Consider the following 25855-nt stretch of genomic DNA (forward strand, 5'->3'; position numbering starts at 1 on the left):
GTGTGTATATGTCAAATACTCTGGCCCTCTGAAACCACACACAAGTTTTCCAGGAGATTTTATTTACTTGCTTATACCCACACTACAGATAATTTTAAAGTTGTACTCCTGATTCCCATCAAATGGAGATGAAATGGTCCCAAGCAGCTACCAAATATTTTCAATCACATGCTTCTCTTCCAGTCACAAAAACATAAAAAATCCACTTCAGTGGCTGTTTCATGAGCATTTGCAGTTGACAAGAAAAACGATAAGTTTTTTTTTTTTTTAAAAAAAAAAGGAGGCTAAAGTGAAGACTTGACATTCCTTCATTCTCAAAAGTATATCAAGCACCTAACTACTGCCCCCTAACCTCACCTTCAGATTCTTCATCCTAAAAATTTGAGTCTGAATGTCTTGATCTAAATTTGTTAACTGAATCATGGTAATATTGAGGTCATCCCACGCCCCCCGGAGAAATTTGTATTTCACTGTTTTCTTGCCTTTCATTATTTGCTGAACTAAGATCTTCTATCAAAATATTCTGAGAACAATACCATGAACAGAACTATGGGGATACGATATGGGAGATGGTACCTTCTTGAAAGACATTGCTCAACTCAAACTGCTTAATTAAAACACTGGTTCCAAATTAAGTGGACCTGCCTTTGCAGGCCGTAGAAAATTTCACTGATTTACTATGTTTAAATGTGTTCTTCAGGAAGACTCAAAACCATCAGTTGTCAAATGTATGCTTCATGTATCTGTGGTCAGGGTCACATAATCAGAAGAGGATACAACCTTAAAATGTGCATTAATGTCTGCTAAGTCTTAACTGAGATGTATTTTAAGAAATATTGCATTATACAACTGTTCAATCTTGTTTCTATCAGTGGCAGATTTTGTACCAATGTAAAAGCCCTATCGAGTTTCAACATCAAGCAACTTACTGCGTGTGTTCATGTTTTGTTACTGATATGTTGCATTATAAACCAGCTCTCAATCTTCTCCAAGATTTCTAGGTTTATCATAGTAAGAAAAAAGGCTTCTGATATTAGTTTTTGTAGTCGGGTGAGGAAAGAAGCTACTTTTGAATTAGTAACGCAGGGCTACTCTGACTCTGGATCTTACGTTTTGGTATGTTCTGTGGTTCTGCTCGATTTCAGCAGCTATCACAGCACAACCTTCAATGTCTATATGTTATGTGAGTTTGCAACAAGGTCTGTGAAAGCAACTTTCAAAGAAGCAACACTGCTGCCCTACAGCCCAAGGATAGTAATAAGCATCAGAAAATCAACTCGCATTATGGAAAACTTTGCCATATTTTATGGAATTCATTTGATCAGATAAAAGACAAATCTTGAAGTGGTGGTTACTCTGAATAACTGAATAGATTCTTCAAAGAGCTTATGCTTCCCTCCACAGCATACATCAGCTGTCACTGTGCATTAGTTCTTTGAAGAGCAAAAACAGCAAAGAACAAGAGGAACCACAAGCAACAAAAAAGCATCTGTAAGGAGGGTGTAGGAAGAGATAAGGCATTAATTAGGCCTTTTTTACTCAAATCTCTGAAAACTGCTAACACTACAGGGATTTTACAGAGATCACATATTACACACCAGACAGCCAACATGAAACAGATAACAAATCACTGACATACCACAAAGCACATTCGAGATATAAAACAGTCTGATGGATATTAAATCACAGTACTGATGAAAAGCAACTTTAACTACCCATGAAATACAGTTTTCCTTCAGAAATCTGCTGCTTGAATTGTTTCATTGTCATTAGAAAACATATTAAAGCTAATGAGAAAAGTTCAGACACTCAACGTACAGCAACCAAGGCTCTGAAAATCCAACACATATCACTTTACTAATCGCCACAGCACCATCACAGGACCATTAAGTTCTGTCTTTGTTTTGCTTCACATCCAGCAATGCCATTTTGAAGAATACATCTACCTTGGTTACGCTGGGGGGGGGGGGAGGAGCATGAGGGCTAGGGGGTGGAAAGAAGGGGAAAGAATTGTTTGATTTGAACAACTGTTTGGTAAGTTATCTTTGGAAGTGGGTTTTTAGAGTTTTTGCTTTTTTTTTTTTTTTTTTTTTTCTCTGTTCTTGTCTGGTAACCAAATGCCATTGCTGAAAGAAATCACTGTTCATGTAAGTGCTGATTAGAGCACCAGGACAACCCCTGATCCTAAAGATAAACTGAACACTGAAAAGAGGCCCTAAGAATGAGCACCTAAGAGATGTGCATAGGCAAAGGTGTCAGGAATGGGGAATACAAAGGCAAGCACTCTTGTGTAGGAGTCCCTGCTGAGCAAGGATTTGAAGAAAAAAAAAAAAAAAAAGCACAGCAACACAAAACCAAAGATATCAAAGATATAATGTAAACTAGAGGACCCGTTCATTTATCAACTCTTGCATTGTTTCTCTGCAGAATTAGTCAATACTTGCTAGATTCAGTCTGATCTGTTTCAGTCACAGTAACTTCACCAGCAAGCAGGTCTGATCGCTAAAAATGGAACACTTACAGTGGCATTTTAGAAATTATATATATACATTTTTAAGAAAAAAAAAAAAAAGAATGATGCAATACTGAGTGGGGTGCTGAGAGCTTCCAACTTGTCAAGTTAAGCTGCTCTTCATTCATACAAAGCCAGGGATTTAACATTTTCAATTATCAAAAGAAGGTGCAAAGTGAGCACACCTGCCCAAATCCTTTAGCCCCTTAAAGCTCTCCAAGTTCCAAGCAAACCCCACCACTGCCCACCTATCCAAAGCATTTGGACCTCTAGGATACAATTAATTGCCATAAAGGTACTTGAAGTTTTCAGAATACTCAGTGCTCTGTTACTCTGGTTTACTTTTGAAGTAATGTTTGTTTTCCAAAAAAATGACAACCATCATGTATGAGATCAAAGCAGAAACCATCAATAGCTGATTCATGCAGCTACAGAGATCTGAGTAACCAGCTTGAAAAATCCTGTCCTCTGCCTCTTCACAGAACCACAGCACAGTATCCAAACATCCCAACAAATATCAGCTTAAATTTCTTAAATTTTGGAAACTAATTTACATGGCTTCTTTACCCAAGTTATTGTTCTGCTTGCAAGGTTTCCTTTTATCCTGAATATCTGTAACCATCCTGCAGCATGTTATTGCCAACCATTTTCCAGTTTGGACAATCCTCTTTTCCAGAAATTTGTTGTTTCCCATTTTAGGATTAAATAGTTGTCCTAAGGTATTTATTTAATTAGATCCGAAAAAATTCTCTAAGAAGGATTCTGCATGAATAAGCAGAAATTCTGGTACAGAATGTTTTGTAGTATTTTCTTCAGGAAAAAATGTCACAAAAGGTGTACTGCTTTTTCAAACATTGCTCACTCACTCATTCATTACTGTAATGCAGTGAACTAAGAAAGCTAATGGAGATGCTGATATGCAGAGCAATACAGATACTGCCTAACGGCATTTCAGAACTCACTCTAATTTTGCCAACCACACATCCCAGAGCTTAAATACTTAACCAATGCAAGCTTTCAGATTGTTAACGTTAATGAAATAAACAAGATTAGACAGTGCTGGCTACAGAAAGATACCAGGGTGCCAGTCGTGCCATGCCAGGAAGCGCAGGATTTGCTACAGACTTGAGTTACTGTAAATGGACGAGTGTTCTCAGACTTTGGACTGGTCCAGTTCACATGGCAATTAATGACCAAATGCTCACTGATGTAATTTTAGTACGATCGGGAGGATACCTGCAGCTAGGAGAAAGTCTTCCCTCCCTACCACATAGAACTATTCAACAGTCAAAACTGTCACTGCATTTGAGGGGGACCTTCAGCTGAAGTCACTAGATTAAATTTTACCTTTACCAAAGTCACTTAAATCTACATGAAATATGTCAGAAAAAAAGAAGTCAATAAGCAAATCTCTCTCAGGGCATTCTGAAGCAGGAGAAGGACCCTAGAGAGGGAGACAGTCTTGTGTTCTCTTCATCAAACACCCCAGGCACAAAGCTGACATGGGGATAATCACACACAGCCTGAGGCTGGTTAAACAGCAGTCTACTTTATGGTCCCTGACCAAGAGACTGCTTCTGTCTTACCAGCAACTGCCACAGAAGACTCAGCACAGACCAGTCCACTGCCTAAGCCATGCAAAGAAGTCAAAGAGAGGTGAGATTGTCCTTAGCAGAGACAAAGCACAACGTATGATCCACTATGTCCTGTACTTTCTCTACCCTCCCTGAGTTATCTTGCACAAGCAAGCATCCATTCTACTTACTTCTCATTTGTTAACAAGGTAGTGTTAGTCAGAATCACTTCATTATCAGCAAGCACTAAGCCACAGGAAAAATGGATTACTTCAGGTGTTTGCTCTTCCAGACCTTCACCGAGATGAATTTGTAGTATCAACTTCCAGACCATACTCAATAGCATGACCTACACTCTCCTAGCATTTCTTGAACAAATTCTACTTATCTACCATTAAAAACAAACAAACAAAAAAAAAAAGAATATGTCCTTAGGTAACACAAGGAGAACTAGCAACTGGTTTCCATCCCATTTCACCAGCATAATCCGAACACTTCCAGACTTGCAAGCAAGACTGCCCGGATTCCAACCTCTAATCCTTACCGCAGAATGGTGTCACAGATCACCCCAATATCCTATGTTCCAGACCTGCCAAGTGGTTAATTTTGTAATTGATGATCCAGGATCCGAAATGCTCCTGATCCAGGAGCAAAGCCATTTCTTTTAGAAAAAGAGTGTTCAGCAAGCAGAAATTTGTAGATTGCCCTAGTTTTGTTTTCATTGTGCTTGGAAAGTACTTTTGCCATTGTATAAAACTTCCCTGCTAACATTTTTCAGGGGAGAACAAATCCCTAGAAAAGTCCTGAATCAGTTCAAAAGTTTCATTTGAGTAATCTCACCACAGCCATTTGTTTCCTTTTCCAGGCCTGCCAAAACAGTCATGGAGGAACATTTGCCACAGATGTGCTGAAATTATGTGCACATGCTAAAATAAAACAGTTATTGCAATAGAAAATAAATACACCTGTAGATTATTTATTTCATTTATTGGTGATGTAAAAACATCCTACTGAAAGGATAGCTATTTAGATGAAACAAACAAACAAACAAAAAAAGCTAATAGTTCTTCAATACTGAAAAAGACTGAAAGTTTTCATGCGAGAGCTCTACTCCCAGATGAAAGTAAAAGGGCAAACACCATCCAGAAGATGAAATCCATATCAGTTATAAGAATACAAACGTAAACGTATCTGTATTTTTTGTGGTTTAGCTTCTGTTTTCAAAGATATAGCTTCATCCCATCTGTGGTTTGGTCTGATAAATCATTTTTCTTTAACAAAATATGCTTGTCCAAGTTAAACTTCACGAAGTTTAAGATGAATTCACCAATTAGCTTTAGTTACTGTACCTTTGGTTAAGATATCATTAAACTGAGGCTTTAAACTGAAGAGGAAAAAAGCGCATACTATCACATTGCTTAACACTGCCTTAAGAAATGCCTCATTTAAAAATTTGGAGTAAATGAATGAAAGAGAAAAATAAAAGGATTCTAAGTCCATAAAGATTTCTGTGCCACAGATATATAAGAAACAGTCCAGTGTCATTCCTTCCAATGAAGTTATTAGGCTTCATACCATGCCCAAATATCAGAGGCAGACCATGAGCTTTATTGATTGATCACCTCTTGAAACAGACACTTTTTGAATAGACACCAGAATTTAAAATGTGACATTTCTACATCAAGAAGAGAATTCTCTATTAGCTGAATTATATTAGTGTCTCCGGTAGGTGAGCGTTTTATGAAAATAAGCTGAATAGAATGAAAAAATATGTTCACTCAGAAAAACATTCCTAATCTTTTAATTTGCAATTTCTAAGAACAAAAACATTAAATAAAAAAAAAAAAAAAAAAAAAAAAAAACACAATCCAAGATGTCAATAAAAAGCAAAGCAGTGAGAAAATATCTTGAAATGCTTTAAAGACTTAAAGACACTTCTGAGTGAACACATCAAACTTCTTCTATAAAGTATTTTGTAGGTTGCATATTGTTGCCAAAAAAAATAAAAAAACAAGCACACCACTGAAGTGATATAGAACTACTGCAGACAGTTGTGAAAGTAAATGTTACTCTAGTCCTAGTGCCAAAATCCTGTGACAAATCTAATTAGCTTAACAAGCACTCAGCTGAGTCCACTCTGCAAAACCACACAAAGAAACAATTCAGGCCAACCACTGTAACTTTAATTGAAGCAATTTGTTCTGATGAGCAAGCCTGTTTTCTTCTCAACTCTTCTTTTATTCTTAAGCTATAACTTTCTAGAGAAGATAATGAAGGCTAGAGTAAGTCTCAAACTCATTTACAGCAATGTCACATTTATCTTCCATCTCCTTTTCTTTGGTTTCTCTTTTTAAACTTTGAAATAGCACCTGACAAAGTATCATAACCAGAAACAACACTATGCAAGCTATAGCAACTTTTTTCAGAAGGCAAGCAAGATCACTTTTCTGTTTGAACAGCAATTCATATCTACTATGCAGATATTGGAATATTTTACATTCTTCTTTGAAAGCTTCTATTTTAGTTTATTTTTAAAATAAATTGAAAGTCGTCATTTAAAAGTCATGCCTCCACCCAGTAACATTCTGTTACTCCTAATAAAACCACACAAAATGAAAGAGCTTATGGAACTGAAGTTGGCTGCCCCATTACCTAGTGGTCCTCCCATTTACTTGATTTACCAATTTGAGAGATTCTAATAGCGATAATCTTATGGACTAATAGCAGAATAGACATACTATAACAGGGAATTTTTTGGCAGAAAGCCTCTGGCACAATCACTGTAATTTTATCTACTCCTATTCCTGTCTTCCATGGGATGCCTGAGACAATACACGTACCTTGGCCTATCTAGTCTCCGATGTATGTAACTTTCCCAAAGTTACAGAGAACAATCTGAATGCTGGATATATCATTAGTCATACAGAACAGACATCTAGTCCCCTGGAAAGCTCTCCGGCAATGAGTAATGTGATTTTCTTTCCCACCCCCCATGAAGTGAAGAGCAGCAGTGCAGATTACCTCCAGGAGTTGTTATCCTCCTTGCCACAAATACACCGTAACCTTTCTCATATCAGCTGGAGAACTGGAAGAACTAAAGCAACTGCTGCATCTCGTAGAAAGGTAATCAAGGCACTGACTTCGAATTCTAGGATTTCCTAAGAATATTGTGAACTATATTAGAACCAAAAGAAGAAGATAGCATAAGGAGATTGTTTCAAAGATACAACTTTGTGAGTTAGATTACCTAGGAAAAGAAAAAAAGTACCTTGGCATTTTCATTACTGTGTATACAACAACTGTACACATCTCATCAGTTTCAGAAAACCTTTCAGAAAAAGGAATGATATATATATTAACCTCATAGCAAAGATAAATTACCTTAATTACACCTGCCAGCCACTTCAGGGATGCTTCAAGTCACACGCTCTATATTACATTTAATTATTTCCTGTTTCCACTCAGAGAAGTTTCATCTGTCTAAAGATCATCTTGCCTTGAAGAATCTTAACTCTGGAAGATGATTTATGACCTACAATCCAAATCCCTTTTACTTCAAGCTGAAGCCATGATGTCTTCCTTCTAAGCAGGATCCTTCCTGTCTTGCCTTGGGTCTTCTGCCTCCCCCAGAAATCTGATAAACATCGTTGTCCAGATCTTCACGTAGTTCTGCACTCCTTGTCAGCCTTCCCTTATTACATTAACTCTCTTGCCCTCAACATCAAATAACAAAAATTCCTTGGAATATGCTTTCTTTAGTTGCATCTACACAGGTATCTGGGGTCAAGTTCTGCCTGTCCATCATTTTCTCCCACCACAAAGAGCCTGTGAGGACCACTGTAATGCCTGGATTAGACTGTGGGCTCCAGCCTGGAGTTAACATGACAGTACAGGCATACCTCTGCACTTCTAGTTTGCTAACAGACCACATAACCAAAATAATTAAAAATGAATATGTAGATTTGTAGAGATGAACATAGAACACGCTACAAAAAAATAAAATCCATCTCAGATAAGAAAAGCATGAGAAAATAAGACAAGAACAAAAAGGAAGAAAGGAGCAAAGAGGATGTGTGCACGCATGTGGAGAACTCTTAGCAAAAAGGCCAGAGAGGAGAAATGGATCTTTAGATCACTTCTCGTTTAGCAACCATATGGTGAAAGCCTACCGGAAGCATTGTACCTATATTGTTTCAAAGAAAGTAACATCTAGAGTAATATCACCTTTACGCTGCCACAAATCAAGCAGGTATTTAATTAGCATGACATCAGGTGAACACACCCAAAATAATTCAGACACCCTCTGTGAAAAGTGTGGGTGGCAGGCTACAGATTACTGCAGCAGATAATGCAACAGTCCCCTCAAAAGCTACGCTCAAAATGTTTACGAAGCAACCAGCTAAAGAACGCCAGTATTGCCACACAGCAGAAGCTGTAGGCTGTGTCACCAGCTGGCACAGGACGGGACACAAAGTGCAGCCAGCACAGCAGGTAACAAAGGAACACGGAGCTGCTACAACCTCTCACGCCAAAGCAATCCTCCATTTAATGGTGCCCCTATGAAAATCATTTTTATCCTTCACCTGCACCTCTAACAGCTTGTATCTATGACAGCAGAATGAGAAGTCAGAGAGCACATGAAAAAATGTTAAGTTACAAAGCATAGGTTTACAATTAACCGTTATGGAAACCACTGCAAATGGAGTTCTGTTGTCCACTACCTTACTGCACACTATCTTATTACCACATACAAGTCAAGGATGATAGGCAAATATATACAGAATTAAGTTTTCCCTTCTGGGTAACCTTTTCATCTCCTTCTACCTCACTTTCAGCAGATAAATTTATTGGGGAGGAAAAAAGGGTAGATATTTATTAAAAGGAAAACCTTGGCTAATAGTTTTCTGTTGTTGTTGTTATTAAAATTATATAGTTACAAACATAATGAATAGACCACTCACGTCTCATTAAATCCAATAAAACTATGCAACTGATTTGAATTCCTCAATTTTTTTCTTCCCCTTGCACCCTTAGGCATATGTTCAATTCCAGTTCTCACTTCCAGATGTCTGCAAAGCTGTTACAAAAATGATGGAAGTTCTCAGCTGCTGCATAAAACATCTCCTTTGTAGGCATCAAGGCACTTCACAAAGACAAGGATGTTTCATTATCTCTTTTTGGTGAATGAGAAAATTAATATAGATTAAGTGACTTATTTAACCTAGTAGAAGAAGAAATGAGCACTTCTGAGATACCTAATCTTACTGCTACATTTTAGAAACAAGGCAGCTAATGATATCTCCATACTGTAAAATCCAATCGATTCCCAGGCAAGCCTCTAACAGTTCACAAATACATTTCATCAGTTCTACCATGGCTCTAAAAAGAAAGCAAGGTGCTTCCCTTTTATTATTATTTTTTTATTCTCAAATAAGTGTCTTCTCAGTGTCACTTGCCACTCAAACTTCAGGATTTGCTTAGTTTACAAGGACGTGGTGGAATGAAAAAGAAATAAAATCAAGTCCCTAATGAAAAAAACTTTTAGAATCTATTTCAGCTGCTTGCTTAAGTACTGTTTTTCTAACACCCCCAAAAGACAGATGATTAAATTTGTCCTGTCACTTAAGTTCCAGCTGAGACAACAAAGGGAAAAAGCAGGTAAGTTAGCTGAGGAGGTGTTAATATAAATATATCCAACACGTAATGGGGCTAAAGATAATAAATTTCAAAAACAGTAATTTACTTCATCTTGCAGAATTCATACTGGTTTTGTTACTATCACTTACAGTAAAAGAACACAAGCTTTGCAAGAAGGTTTATCTAATTATCTCTATTTAAAATGGATTATACTGAGAAAGTTTAGGATACTTCTTTGCCACAAGGGAAAAAAAAAAAAAAAAAAGAAGTTTTGCACAGAGTCAAGCTGTGCAAGAAAGCAATGGTTGCTGATCTGCTATTTGCAGACACAGCATGTCTGCTGTGATTTGTCAAAACTTATTTTTCAGTTTACAGATTGAGCAATACTGAGGTTTTCGTATTTTTGCCAGGCTCTTGGGCAACTGTTGGGCTTCCTTTTCATCAGTGAAGACCAATGCTAACAGTTTCATGGCAAGTTAATCTCCAATCCCTACGCAGGCTGTCTGTAATTAGCCAGACCAAATGATAATCCCAATAGAAGCCACAGCTAATTAAATTTATATTATATTTTAGCCACAACAAATAATCACCAAGTGTTTTTATACATAAATCTTCATTATTTTCAAATGTATAATTCCACGTTCTTCACGGCTAGATTTTGGGGCTTTTTAATTGTAGGATGCAATGGACAAGAGAAGACAAATGTGCAGAGATGGGGGGAAAAAATCATCTTTAGTAATGTCTCAGAGGAAAACCAATGTGTCTCCTTTTTGTCGATGCTATGCCAGTTCTGAAATACACAGCATGCACAGGTGTCTTTGGTTTACATAGGTCTGTTCCAAATTGATCCTAACCTTAAGGCCTAGCTTCACTTTACACTTGGTGAGCATCCTTTTAAGCTAAAGGCACTTAAAACTTTCTTATAGAATTGTCTCCATTCTTGGTTCCAAATCCAAGGAGTTACCTTTAAGAAGTTAAGAAAATTAAGTTCAAGAAGCTAAGAAAATGTTTAAAGCTGTACTTTGTTACACAAAAACTGTGAAATTCCTCATATTATTGGTGAGAAGGAAAATCCTTTCTGTGTTGAAGGCAAGACTAGTCACCAACCAAAAATAAATGAAATTGGCTGTGATGTTGAATCTTAAATTCGACTTAATTGATAGGCAGGCTCTTCACTGGCACGACTTACAAATGAGTTATGACTGACATGAATAACTTGTTAAATTCAGTTTATAGTAAAATGCAAATCTACTTCTTTGAAATTCTGTTTTATAATTTATAAAAACTGCTCATTTGATGCATTTGCATAAACTGAGAACTTCCAAACTACTACTGCTGTTACTTACTGAAGTTATGATTGAATAATTATTTTAAATTAGAAAAACTAAAATTAAGCCAGATGCACAAGCATTATCCATTCTTGACTATAGCTTTTGTACAGATATATGTCTGTCAATAGGCCATAATCACAAAGACACCTGCTTGGTATTCTTAGACAATAGCTACTCTTACCATAATCCTGGGTTTATGATTTAAGCTTTGGTTTTCCTCATGTCCTAGGGTAACACTTGACTTGGTCAAAACGGAAAGGGGGAAAAAAAAAAAGGAAAAAATAAAAAGAAAAAAAAGAAGCATCTTTTGCTTCCATTGTCCCACATTCTCCTAACAGAGATGACAAGCAGAGTTATTCGTGGCAATTTATTTAGAGAGCTTTTTGACAACCTTCCCTTGGAAAGAAATCAGTGAATATCTATTATATCTACAAATCACTACACTGTAGTGCTAAGAAATGAGAGATTTGTATGCCAAAGGTAAAGCCATTACTTTATAATATCGTTTTTATTATGGTTCACACTGGTAATAAAAATATCAAACATATCCCAGAATACAACCAATAATCTTACTAATGCTAGGCATTTCACACTTGCAGACTTCTGAGAATTAGCAACTACTGGAGCTCAGACAGAGCACATAAGCACCCCTTTCTCTGAATCAAAGGGAGAGTCTACGGTTCTTACCACTGCCTAGTCACCTATGCTATTTATTTCTTTGCCTCTGCATTTTGTGCTGCTGAGTGGCCAGGACAGCGAGGCTGACCTGGTTGTTCTAACAAGGGTGCTGAAGGCACAGGAACTGAACATAGATTTAGAGGTGGCTACCAGAGAATTACAGAATTACCTTCATTTCTGTCTCCCTTAAGAGCACCTCACACAGTTGCTGACGTTTTCCCCAAATGCACTCAATCCTGCAGGAAAGTGCTTGTTTCCTAGGGCAAGCACCTTTACTGAAGCACCATGGTAATGTCTCAGAAATTCCCTTCTACTTCAGCAGAAATGCCAGAATAGCTGCAACAGGGTCACAGTGCCCCAAAGGCTCCTTGTAGCAAAATTGTGTTAAAAAGACTTCAGAGTTTTACTTCCAGGGCCTTGAACATTTTAACTGTGCTGAGGGCCCATTGTCCCAGCTCAGTGTAAAAGGACATCCAGGCATCCTGTTCAACAGCACACACTGCCACATGTGGTCAAAACTTCAGAGTTCTCACTCTCCCAGCTCCTGATCTTTATTATAAAAGGCAAAATAGTTTTAGAAAGAGAAGCCAGAACCCAGGATTCCCCATCCTCAACACATGCACACAAACAAAATCAAGAGTAACCTACCACATTAATATACAAAACGCCACCTTGAGCTGTTGGTTTGTTTTGTAAACAAGCATCATTAACTCATATCAGGCCCCTTTTCAAAGCATATCAGATAAGATGCAAGAATACATATTGGATAAGGCCCTTCCAGGATCGAGACAATCAGACACAGTTTCTGACTCACTACTGGGATTGTGCTGGTTTATTTTGTTCACTGACAGCAGTCCTGAACTTGCATGAAAGCAGAACGTAGGTATCTCTAGATAAAATTAAGCTGGACAAAGGAGTTACTTACTAGCATCTTTCATGCTTTGGGATTTAGACATCTCAATTCCAAGTGATTCCAACATTACATGACCATGTTGTTTATTAAAGTGCATCTCTAGGCCTCTTTTGAACTATTCGTCCTTCAGGTTTTGCACTAATGTGAGCAGTAACACTTTGAAAAAAATACCAAACCTGATCCTACTCCTCAGCTTCACGTTCATGCTGAGGCAGGGTTCTGAGATACAACTGAAACATCTAGAGAGCTCAGGAACCTGCAAGGCCAGACAACAGCTGAGAGCAGACGATCTCACCAGGAAAATAAAGAACTTTCTAATGCCACTTTTACTGCATTTGCTTACTTATACTTACCTAATTTTGCCCTATGAGAAACTCAACAAAATGTTACTCCTTGGTAAACCCACATGTGCCTTGCTGAAATGCACATTTATGCATTTTTGAGCACCCTCAAATTCAAAAAAAAAATTGTTTAGGAAGGAACAAATAAATATATATATTTACCAATTACACTAACTGTAAATTTCAGCTGCAGCGTATTTATAAACAGCAGCCTTATTGCACTGCTACATGAGCCAAGGCTCAGAAAGTGGAAGGATAAAACCCCTTCCAAAACCTCTTCCTGAAACACATTCTCCCTCAAAACTGTCTCATGTAGCATGGAATATCTGTATCACAGAGAGCTTCTGCGATACCATTATTTGTCTGCCAGATGTGTCCATATGACAACATAAGCTGACACATATAGCTACAATGAATAACACCACCAATTTAAAGCTGACTACAAACAATGCATCATATTAAATTATTCATCCCTGTAGCAGCCCCACCCAGTCCTGTTTAGGGAGACACCTTCAACATCTTATGAGGTATAGTTACAGTATAACAAGGATAACCCATATAGTTCAAGTTTCATTTGTGAGATGAGACAGCCCTTTTACACATCACCACTTAAAGCCTGACAACAATAGAAATGTTAACATAAGGAATGCATCACTTGTGACACATAAAGGATTTTATAATTCATCTTCAACTTGCATATAACAGTGTCATACCTTAGAGCAATGGCAGGTTCACTACAATGGCTGTAGCGCAGCTCTCTGAACTTCTCACACAAAATTATTTAATCATTTTCAGAGAATTTGTTAACTGGATGCTCCTTATCTCCCCAATCTGTCCTTTCTCTTTTTTTATGACAGTAAGATCTCATGGCACTGGCAACATCAGAAAGTTCTACCACAACTCCCCAGATTTGCACTAGAATTAGCTCTCACCTCCACCAATGTACACCTTGTGAAAGGTCCTACGTGTAGACTACCAGCACCCCAGCTTTAAAACCTTTTTTTTTTGTAGATGGTGCAAGAATGGCTGGAGACAACTGACCAAACAGAGGGCTTTGATCTAATGACTGATGTCTATAAGCTAGAGATGATGCACAAGCAGTATACAAGCAGAAATAACTGAATACTGAGCACATTAACAACCCCTGCTCTTTCTTTCCATGTGTACAACAATCACAATCATATGTTCTCAGTTATAGCCAACTTCACCTTGACAGTAGACATTTCTATACCGCAGGCAGGCTGCAACATAGGCCTCAGACACTCCTCAGATAGCTCTTAACTCATCAGGACTCCCATGCAAGTAACAGTGGTGATAGTAGTCAAAAATACACCTGGGAAACTGGAAAAATACTGGATGGGTAGGGTGTTAACCCATCAGCAGAGGATTAAACAGGATGACTGAGACAGTTGTTGCCCCCAGGTGACAGCAGCCCCACCTCTCTGGCATAGGCCCTGTCCCTTTCAGCAGTGTCAGTGGCATGGAAATCTACTCCAAGACTAACCCAGTTTATAGTCCAGCATGTTAAGGTAAACAAGGTGCAGAGATTCACATGCCATTCAGCAATCCACAGTGGAAAAAAGGATGTGACACAGACAAAAAATGATAGCACCCGAGTTAACACTCTACTTAATCCATAATTAAACATGCATCAAGATCTTGTGACCATGATGCCATAAGCTCCACCACTCCTACCACTAGCAGCGGTGCCCACACTTCAGCCATCCCTGCAGCTCATATTCTCTTACTCTCCAGCATGATTGGAATTGCTTGCTTCAAATATGCCAGTAAGACAGTTTATCGGGCCAATACACAGCAACAGCCAATTTTGAGTGAACTTTGAATCTGCAGACACCATCACAGAAAGTGGAACACAATTATCACAGGGACATATGTGATGTGCATCCCTAAAAAGATTGACAACTCATGATCAGCTCAGGGTTTTTGTTTGTTTTTGCTAATGGCCTTGTATCTAAGCTACAGTGAAAATGTCAATTCCAAAAGGATGCAGTGCTTGCTAACATGACTTCTCTAGCCCAGGGCAAACCCAACTGAATTATGCCATAAACTGCAGGAACAATATATATTCATATACCCAAGAAAGAGCTGCAAAACATTGTAACCAAATCTGGAATGCTTCTTCTACACTGGAAGTCAGCTTGCACAGACATCAGTCAAAGCTTGATACCAAGGACTGTTCTTCAGCATAGATAAATGCTGCTGCCTGCTAGTCACACATCACCTAATAGTGGCAACAGTAACATACTTGAACTTTTGTTCAAATTCTTAGATAATGACCACAATTCCTTACCTCTGGACAGCATTCTGCAAATGCTGGGTGGCACCGGATAAACTCTGTACCTATTTCAGAACAGCAATTATGTTGTACAAAGTGGTGTTGTAGAGAATCAACAGGGGCCTGTCAAACTGAGCTCTGTTAGGATTCTGATACAGAGCTCAGACAGACATACCACATAAATCATTGGAGGGGGCGGTCAGTCTGAGAGAGAAGAGGACAAAGAATTGGGAGATCAAACTACAGGTCCCAACTCTTCCTCTCCGTCATTCAGATTACCCCTCACAGATCATAGTATTTTGTGAATAAAACTGATCTGAGGAGACTGGATTCATCCCAAGATTCAGCTACAACTCCTGCGTAACTCTTAAGTGGGTCACTACATTTCCAGACATCAGTCTCTCACTGCCATGGGTAGATGCTTCAGTAAAACTGGTTATGCTATTTTGCAATCAGATCTTCTTTCTTAATGAATCCTTAACAGGTTAACAAGGCTAATGTGCTGAATTCCTTGAGTTGTTATCCCTCGAAATACAATTCTGCTTCCATACTACTAAGCAAGTTACCACTACGTCTTCAAGACTGGTGACAGCAAAGTGCCTGTGGTACAAGTAAAGACAAGCCATTTGAAATTTAAAGGAATTCTGCAAATACTGTAATGTCAACAATACTAGGAACTAGACGATCTTTACAGTCTCTTCCAACCCAAGCCATTCTACGATTATATGTTGATAATACACATCAGGCACATCAGGTTCCTGACACTGCTTCTGAAAGGGACAAAGTGTTGCAAGGCTCCTACATGCAGGTGCTATAAGCAATGTAAATTAGCAGAAGGGAAGTAGGAGCATTAGCAGATCACCTGGTAATTCACTACTGTTAAAATTTCATCATCTACCAGAAGTTAAGAACAAGATAACAGGAGAAAGAAAGATGCTTTTCATTTTGTTCGGGAAAAGAAATTAAAAAGAAAATGGATTCTATCTTATTGTCATGAATGAGCTTAGAGTTCGTGGTTCATTTTGGTGTATGTGACTGTCCTAATCCATACATTATAGGTTCATAGACTTACTTGCACTGATACCATCATCTACAGTGGCAGCAGGAGAGGTTCTGCTAGTGAGGACAGCAGCAGCTACTGACTTTGAGTCAAGAAGCAAACAGGAGAAAGTGTGTTTCCAGCTTCATCTCTCAGTTGGACAGACGCAGACTGGGGGATGCCTGACCCCAGTTCTCTGACCCTCAAGCTAACACCAGACTTTTGTGCTGAATTTGAAAACAATAAATATGTCCTCTCCACAACAAGCTTGGAATAAAGCAACAGGAAACTTGACAACGTCTTCTACTATGAAACACTGTAGCCTCATATCTTCCTGTAAAATTACGTACAGGCTCCCACCATCAACCAAGTGCTTCAGGCACTATTTTAAACTGCTACACCATGAGCACCCATTCAGAGTGGTAAACAATCCCTACAGCTTCCAACAGCATCTTGAGGAGGATGTAAACCAACTGGAGAAAGCCAAGAGAAGCTGAGTAGATCTAAGAAGGACTCCCAAAGGAAGACTAAACTAGCAAGGATTTCTGAACAAGAAAAAAAAGGGGGGGAAATGGGATTTCTCTATGTTAAACACCTTTTTAAGAACATAGATAATAGCCTGTTTTCCCTATTTGTAGTAAAAAGGGTTTAAGTGCAGCAAGGCACTCAGACATTTTCCTGTCTTATTGGACACTTGGCTTTTGTCTAATAATAAAGATAAGCACCAAAGCAGATAAGGAGGCTGGGGAGTCTCCATTATTTAAGCACTTCAGAATAGCTTAAGCAGGTATCCAACATAAATAGCAGTGATCACAATCTAGGGGAAAGGGAATAATGAATTAGATGATCTCTAGAGGACTTTCCCAATTCTATTGGCTATGACACTTCAGGAAGTTGAGTATAAGCACATGTAAGTAGGCTGCTAATGCAAGGTGTACATCTATATGATTCATTTAGCAAAGTTTGCTGAAGAAAGTCTACCCAGGAAACCTCTAACTTACCTGGCATGTATCTTAAACCCATATGCCTGCAGTTTCAAAAAAATGTCCCCCCCACCCACCCCCCATCAAATCCATCTTTTACAGACCCACAAAGCTCTTGGTTCAGGAGACGTGCAAAATTTTCTCAGTAAGTGATGCTCAGGGCAGAAGATCTAGTCAGCGGGCACAGAGCTAAACACCAGAACCCAACAGTAGTAGATATCAAGTAGATTGGAAACCACAGCCAGAGCCACCAACTCATCACACTACGCAAAAACAGCATCAGTACTTCACTCTGCATTGGGCTCTGAAGCATCAGCCTCTGGGGCAGAACATCACTCAAACATGCCCCACAGACCATCAGTTGAACATGATTTCAGAACCTGCTGAACACAATACTCAGTAATGCTCCCCAAAAAGGAACAATTTTTCAGAACCTTAGATTTAACTTTCCCATTAAGAATGGCTCATTCTTTTTCCATTCACGTCATGGGGTGTTTGGATTCTTAATATTGGCAACCAAAATTTCATCCCTGAGCACATTTGTTGTTCTCCTATGCTAAGAAATAGCACAAAATTTGGAGAATAGGCTTTGGCGTTGGTAATCATCAATTCATAAAAAGGGCAATTGTCTCCTTCATGTTTTATATATGCTTAAATCTATTTAAAAACATATTTTTTTTTTAGCATTTCCAAAAGTCTATATAATAATATAACAAGAACAAATGCTATACGTATCCCCACAGAAGCCTTTTTCAGGCTGCTTTGAGTATGATATGTCTTGAAGTATAAAATACACAAATTGAGAAAAAAACCTCTCCAGGATGGCCTATAAAGACCAAGGACACCTACATCAAGTGCAGTAGTAGGTGCTGATTGTGGCCTATTTCAGAAAATAAAAAATAAAAATAAAAAATTAGTCACTTATACTGCCAAGGTACCCTATTCCTTTGACTACTGAAAATACAATAGAACTACTGCACTGACTCAATGACAAATACTAGTTTCATAATCGGGGTGGAGCATGCAAGCAACTATAAAGGTAGCCCCAGTCTGAGACTCTCACTTGTGCTGGATACTTTTGAAGGCTCTGGATTTTGAGAGAGGTAAGCAAGACCTAAACACCTTGGGTGCTTCTAATCTTTGAATCTAATTTAAATATTTTTCCCCATAAGAGTTAAACTAGTTTTACAGAAAAAAATAATAATCTTTTTATCTAGGTTATGTATTGATGATTTTTCATGTTTAATAATCCAACAAACTGGGTGTCAGATGTATTTCAAAAAACATTTTGATACATAGTATTATTATTGTCTGCTTTGTTTCCAGATATTCTACAAGACAACATCTGAGAAACATGGAACATTTACTCAATGATAACCTTCTGAAATATTTTACCCAATATGCTTTAATGGAGGGTAGCACCTCTGCACTGTCCATCGGTGGATTGAAAAATCTGCTTCAGAATCAATTTGCACAGTACCTGAAGGTGAGTCTCACTCTTGTTATGTTCATCATACTTCCTATGAAATAGATAGGAAAAAGGAGATACTTTTGCAAGTATCTTTTGAAAGGCAGATTAAGTGCCCAAATGGTTTCACAACCTCCATAAATAATCCTTAAGGGTTGGTTTATGAAACTTTATTCACATTAATAAACAGCTCCAAACAGATAACTATGTAGAGAGTTTATAAAAATAAAAAAGTCCTATGTAATAACATACAAAAATCTAAAAAGTTTTTAATGTTATCCAATTTTCACCTAGAATACCGCATCTGAGTCTTATATGTTTTGCTTCAATCTAAATAATGTATTTTCAATCTAGAAAATACATAGAAAAATCTATAAGTCAAACAGTAGGGCAAATTTAAAAGTAAGAGACATGGTCCAATTTCTTTCTAGTCAACTTTCTCACCATCACAAACTAAGCAAACTTCAGAAAGATGCCAAGCGAAGAAAAGAGATGCCACCAAACCAGAGAGAGAAAAATCAATTTCCTGTCACTGGAAGAAATTTCTTTTCTTTCTTCAAAAAGAAATTTCTGATTTCATATATATTCTCTGCCAGATCTTTCGTAAACCGTATTAGGATTCAATCTACATTCCCTTGCTAGGCAGATAAAATACATCTCAAATAATGTCTTTTGGATAGCAAAACAAAACAAGAGCAATTTTTGCTAGAGGTCGGAAAGAAGTTGCATCTCACTAGAAAATCCAGTATTTTAAGAACTGCAATCCAGTTCAGTTATTTCACTAGCAGGAAGTGGCTTCTTTAAACAAACAACTTCATAGAATACATGAAGCTGTTTTCCCTTTTAAAAACAACTGTCAGAAGAAATTAATTACCAAAGTTTAAAGGAAATGTGATGGTAAATTCAGAAAGATCACGCTTTTTGTATTAGCTGTAGACCATTAGGGAAGGGCCTATTTCCACGGGTATGTGGAAATGGAAGCGTTCAGAAAAAAAAATAATGCATTTTTTCATCTGGATATCAGACATTTTCAACCATTTACTCTGCTTGCAGAAATATACCATATTAATAACATAATAACATAAAAGGAGGACAGAACAGTACAAAACAGACATAAAAAAAAGGATAACATATATATATATTATACTCAAAGCTATTTTTATAATGAGGACCAGAATGTCACATATGAAGAAGAGAAGCTAATAATGTAAACTGGATTTATTAGTTTAACATGAATTTTCCAACAGTGAACACAATATTCCTACTAAAGAGGAGAAAAGGGGAAGGAATGAGACTCTCAGGTCCTGGTCCAAAGATTGCTGAAAGTAGCAACACGTTTTCAAATAGCACATGTGCGCCCTAGATTAGCATCTAATAAAGCAGTAGGTGGTGTGCATGTTAATTTTCAATGCTGACTATGTGCATGCTGCAGCTGTTGCACCTGCTCTTTTTGTTATATTTTGTAATGTAACCCAAACAAAATTTACCCACAAAACTGAAGTAACCTGTCTGAGTAATACTTGTAGTTTGGTTATGACAGATACACTGGCTTTTTCACAAGGTATATGTGGATGTCTTGGTAGTATAAACTATTATTTAGGAGCACTCAGGTTATAGTCACCTACTGAAATGGCAAGTGAAAAAGCAAACAATAGTTTATACTTCTCAAATTGTTACTGTAACTTTGTTAACATTTTTGGCAGGCAATAGCAGGCACTATAGTTCCAGTTCAACCAGTAAAACTGGTAAATACAATTAGTAACATCTTCAAGCAACACTCTTACTGACTGATTGCTTCTTGGCAATGTTCCTCATAGGAAAATCGTTGTGGCAATTCACTTTTTTTTTTTTTCCTCTACCAAAACAGGACTCATTCTCACTTGACAACGTTATTAAATCATTGGACAAAAATAATGATGGAAGTGTCAGCTTTGATGAGTTTGTGATGCTGATAAAAAAGATAACCGGTACAGGACAGTGAGGCGTCTACAAGAATGGGTATTGCTGCTTCGTGGGAGAAGAGCCTGGCATTCACGGACAATATATGTACAAATGTAAATCCACAGATTTCCTTGTTGCGATTTTAAAAAATACAGAATAAAGATTTATACGACATACAACGGATTAAGTCTTGCATTGTGTTCCCTGCTTGTTGGCTAGGCAGCCTAAAAATTAGTTTGGAACTAACCATCTTTATTTCACACTACTAAACTGTTATTTGAGAAAATGTTGTTTAACAAACCCTGCTTTGCCTGAGTTAATTATTTTGACCTCTAGAGCAATTCAAATAAAATGCTTTCTAGAAAACATACAAAAGAAGATATGTCATTCCATTTGGACGGTGTCCCCCTAGTGTATACTATCTAATAGTCTGTCCAGTTCAGCTTCATCATTCATAGAGGATGACATTTCCATATGGCAAGCACTTCAAACTTTCCAAAAAGAAACAAAAAAAAAAAAACAAAAACCAAAACACAAGGTATTTATTTTCAATAACAAGGTAAAATTGCTATGTTAAATATGATGACTGCAAATTTCCATCTTAGTTTCAAGCTATATTTACATAAGCATTTATTTCCTTTTTGTTACAAAACTTATAAATGAGAATGCATAAGTATATATAGGAACTAAGTGATTGCTTTTCAAATTAAAACATCCATTACATCTATTTGGCATGGTTTAAACCTTTTAATTGCATGATTCCCTGTGACACATATTTTCAGCATATTTCTTGGGGATTATTATTTACTTTATCAAAAGGAAATTAATGAAAAAGAGAAAGGAGGAGAAAGGGAACTTTTACTCAGCTGGGCAGCCAAGCTGCACCACAACTGCTCTCTCACTCAAGGGAAAGGGGGAGAAAACAGAATGAAAATGGCTCAGGAGTTGAGGTAAGAACAGGGAGATCACTCAACAATCATCATCACGGGCAAAACAGACTCAGAGTAGGGAGATTAATGTAATTTATTGCCTATTACAAACAAGCTAGAGCAGTGAGAAACTAAAAGTAAACTAAAAACAACCTCCCCTCCATACACCCTCTTCTCCATCCACCCCCCAAGCAGCACAGGGGAACTAAGAATGGGGGCTGAGGTCAGTCCCTGAGGCTGCAGTCAGTCCCTGACGCTTCATCGCTGCTCCCTCACAGTCCCTCCCTGCCCCTGCTCCCCGTGGGGTCCCTCCCATGGGATGCCGTCCTTCCCCAACTGATCCTGCTCCCACACGGCTCCGTACCACAGGGTCCATCCATCCCCCAGGAGCAAACTGCTCCAGCACAAGTCCCCCACGGGTGGGCGGCAGCTCCCCCCAGACCCCTGCTCCTGCATGGGCTCCTCTCCACGGGCTGCAGCTCCAGCCTGGGGCCTGCTCCTGCGGGGGCTCTCCATGGGCCGCAGCCTCCTCCAGGCCACATCCACCTGCTCCACCGGGGGCTCCTCCACCCATGGGGGGGCTGCAGCGTGGAGATCTGCTCCATGTGGGACCCATGGGCTGCAGGGGGACAGCCTGCTCCACCAGGGGCCTCTCCACAGCCCACAGGGGAACTGCTGCTGCCTGCCTGGAGCACCTCCTGCCCTCCTGCTACGCTCACCTGGGGGCTGCAGGGCTGCTTCTCACTCCTTGCTCTCCCAGCTGCTGTTGCACAGCAGGCTTTTTTTCCCCCTTTCTTAAATCTGCTCTCCCACCCAGCATCACTCCCTGGCTCAGCCCTGGCCAGCAGCAGGTCCCTTTTGGAGCTGGCTCTGATCTGACGTGGGGCAGCTGCTGGGCTCTGCTCACAGAGGCCACCCCTGCAGCCCCCTGCTACCAAAACCTTGCCAGTACACTTGGCAGGAAACTAACTCACTGGATTAGGCACTAATCCTACTATAGAACCAAAAATTTTGGACTTAATTTTAACACCAACATCTGCCCATTATCCTAACAGACCAATTAGGTCCAGATCTCAATGTCACTTAAGGACTTCAAGACTCAAGATAATGGGAAAGCATATCAAGTGCATTGAAGCCCCCATATGAGTTATTCCCATGCCTGAATTTCACCACTAAAGAATGCAGACTAAAGCACTTCATAGCAGTGCAGCATGCATAGCAGCCTCAAAAATTATGGTATTTAAACATAATATCAATGTTCCTAAAGGTTCCCGGGCCATACTTCTACACAAACCCTTTAGCTGTTAAAATGTGTTATGTTTCTTGGGAGAAAACAAAAATCATAACGCTTAGTATTTTTTTCTGGTTTATGAAAAAAATACTTTTCTAAATTAACAATATACTTTAATTTTAATACAAAATGCACCACATACATATTTGCTTACTAATCAATGTTAGCTACTTCACACACTATCACAGAACTTAAAGAAGTGCCTTTGCATGAGCAGGACAGATGTTTTCTAACAGATGAAAAGGAACATTTTATATTTTAGAGTTCAATCAGGTTACTGACATCTTGAATGGGACAAGTGAGCATCCATAAATGTGTTATAAGAGCGCCACCTACTGGCAAAATCTATTTCTACATAATTTCTTGAGTTTGTAGAACATGCACTTTATTTTATTCTATACAATACTTGAAGTTTCACGATGCTACATAAGATGAAATAGTTCATGAATAACCATGGTCACAAGTAAGAGTAGCTTTAAATAGAAGGATTGCTTCATAAATTATTTTTTTTCTATAATGGTACCAGATGCACCTGAAATAAAATTTATGAGCCTTTTCATTTTTTTCAACAAAAAAAATAATCAAAGTTTAAAAGTAGAAGAAGTGAACCGAAAAGACAAAGAAGATGGAACTAAATGCAAATTGGTTTTGCCACCCGGGGAATCAACTTCACTAGCATCTCACAGAATACACAGATTCTTTTAAAAAGGAATTATTATTATCTTAAAGGAAATATTGTTAGTTAAAATTATCATTTGCAATGCAAAACTCATGCTAAGCACTACTCTGATGTCAGTGCATTACTTTTCTAAAGAGCTACCTTTCCAGCAAAGAACAATAATAATTTACCTATTGTCATTATCCAAAGGGCTGGAAAGCAGAGCAGAAAGCTTAGGAAAATGTAATTGGAACATGACCTATAAATAATCAACCAAGATGAGAAAAGAAATGTGCAGGACCGATCAGTGCTCTTACACTTAATTTTTCTTAATGAAATCAAACCTGTATTGAAGAAAAACTGAACCTAAAAACTTAACATGGTAATTTAACGCAAAATGCATGGTCTGGTGGAAACAGATAAAAACTCCTATATCAAAAGATCACAGAACAGGCCATCTTGTTTGCAATCACACAGCATGTGCAGGACAACAGGGGAATCGGGCCCAGTCAGCATTGGCGCATGAAAGGCAAGTTCTGCCTGACCAACCTCATCTTCTACGACTGGGTGACCCACTGCAGGGTTGAGGCACAGGCTGTTGACGTGGTCTACCTAGGCTTCAGCACAGCCCATGCAGCCTCCCACGGTATTCTCCTGAAGAAGCTGGCAGCCCATGGCTTGGACAGGTACACGCTTTACTGGGTTAAAAACTGGCTGGATGGCCAGGCCCAGAAGGAGGTGGTGAACAGAGCTGGCGACTGGTTATCAGTGGTGTTCCCCAGGGACTGGTGATGGGGCCCATCCTCTTTAATATCTTTATTGATGACTTGGATGAGGGAATTGAGTGCACCCTCAATAAGTTTGCAGATGACACCAAGCTGGGGGGAAGTGTGGATCTGTTGGAGGGTAGGAAGGCCCTGCAGAGGGACCTGGACAGGATGGGTCAAGGCGCAGAGGCCAATGGGATGAGGTTCAACTTGGCTAAGTGCTGGGTCCTGCACTTTGGCCACAACAACCCCATGCAGTGCTACAGGCCTTGGGCAGAGTGGCTCAAAAGCTGTGCAGAGGAAGAGGATCTGGGTGTGCTGCTCGATGCTTGCCTGAACGCAAGCCAGCAGTGTGCACAGGTAGCCAAGAAGGCCAACAGCATCCTGGCTTGTATCAGGAATAGCGCAGCCAGCAGGGCCAGTGAGGTGATCATCCCTTTGTACTCTGCTCTGTTGAGGCCGCACCTTGAGTGCTGTGTTCAGCTTTGGGCCCCTCACTACAAGAAGGACATCGAGGCCCTGAAGCGTGTCCAGAGAAGGGCTATGGAGCTGGTGAAGGGCCTGGAGCATAAGTCCTGTGAGGAACGGCTGAGGGAATTGGGGTTGTTTAGTCTGGAGAAGAGAAGGATCAGGATAGACTTCACTGCTCTCTACAGGTACCTGAAAGGAAGGTGTGGGGAGCTGGGGGTCAGCCTTTCCTCATAGGTAACTAGAGATATGACTAGAGGGAATGGACTCAAATTGCACCAGGGGCGGTTTAGGTTGGAAATTAGCAGACATTTCTTCTCAGAAAGAGCAGTCAGGCATTGGAATGGGTTGCCCGGGGAGGTGGTGGAGTCACTGTCCCCGGGGGCATTTCAAGAGAGATTAGACCTGGTGCTTAGGGACATGGTTTAGTGGATGACATTGGTGGTAGGGGGATGGTTGGACCAGGTGATCTTGGAGGTCTTTTCAAACCTTAATGATTCTGTGACTCTACGATTGTTCTTTTTTCTTCAGAGTAAACATCTCAAATTTAAACTTAAAATGAAAGTATCATGAAAAATGAAAAATATCAAATTATTTCAAATCTCTCAAATACAACTTATTACCCTCAGACTATTAATATTTTCAAATTCTAGCTGGCATTTCCTCTAAGTTTTCACCACATCGATATTCAGCTTTAGGATTATTTTTTTCTCACAGATGATTTTGCAGAGCCCAGGTTGAGTAATATTGTTGTAGTGGTAGTCAATAGAATAAGAAATGGATGCATAGCTGAAATGAAACAGATATTCAGCATTGCATGCAACACTGCATTTGCATGTTCAGTTGTGCATTATTGTTCAAAACAGAACAAGTTACATTGTCTCACACTAAAAACTTTAAAAGTAACAGTGTTCAGGACTTGTTATTCATACGATGCTCATCTATAGTACAACTTGTGCCATTTTAATTGAGAGACAGAGTTAACAATAATCATTTCTCGCCATTTCAGTCACTTGTATTTCCTTTGGA

General features: G+C 38.9%; 1 protein-coding gene across 1 annotated transcript in view; it reads right to left on the reverse strand.

Annotated features, from left to right (window-relative positions):
* The window catches only part of CTPS2 (CTP synthase 2), a 69051-nt gene that overhangs the window by 19118 nt on the left and 24078 nt on the right, over positions 1-25855 (reverse strand). The window lies entirely within an intron of this gene.

The sequence above is a fragment of the Aythya ferina genome (genome assembly GCF_964211825.1).
Source record: "Aythya ferina genome assembly, chromosome: 1".
NCBI classification, from domain to species: Eukaryota; Metazoa; Chordata; class Aves; order Anseriformes; family Anatidae; genus Aythya; species Aythya ferina.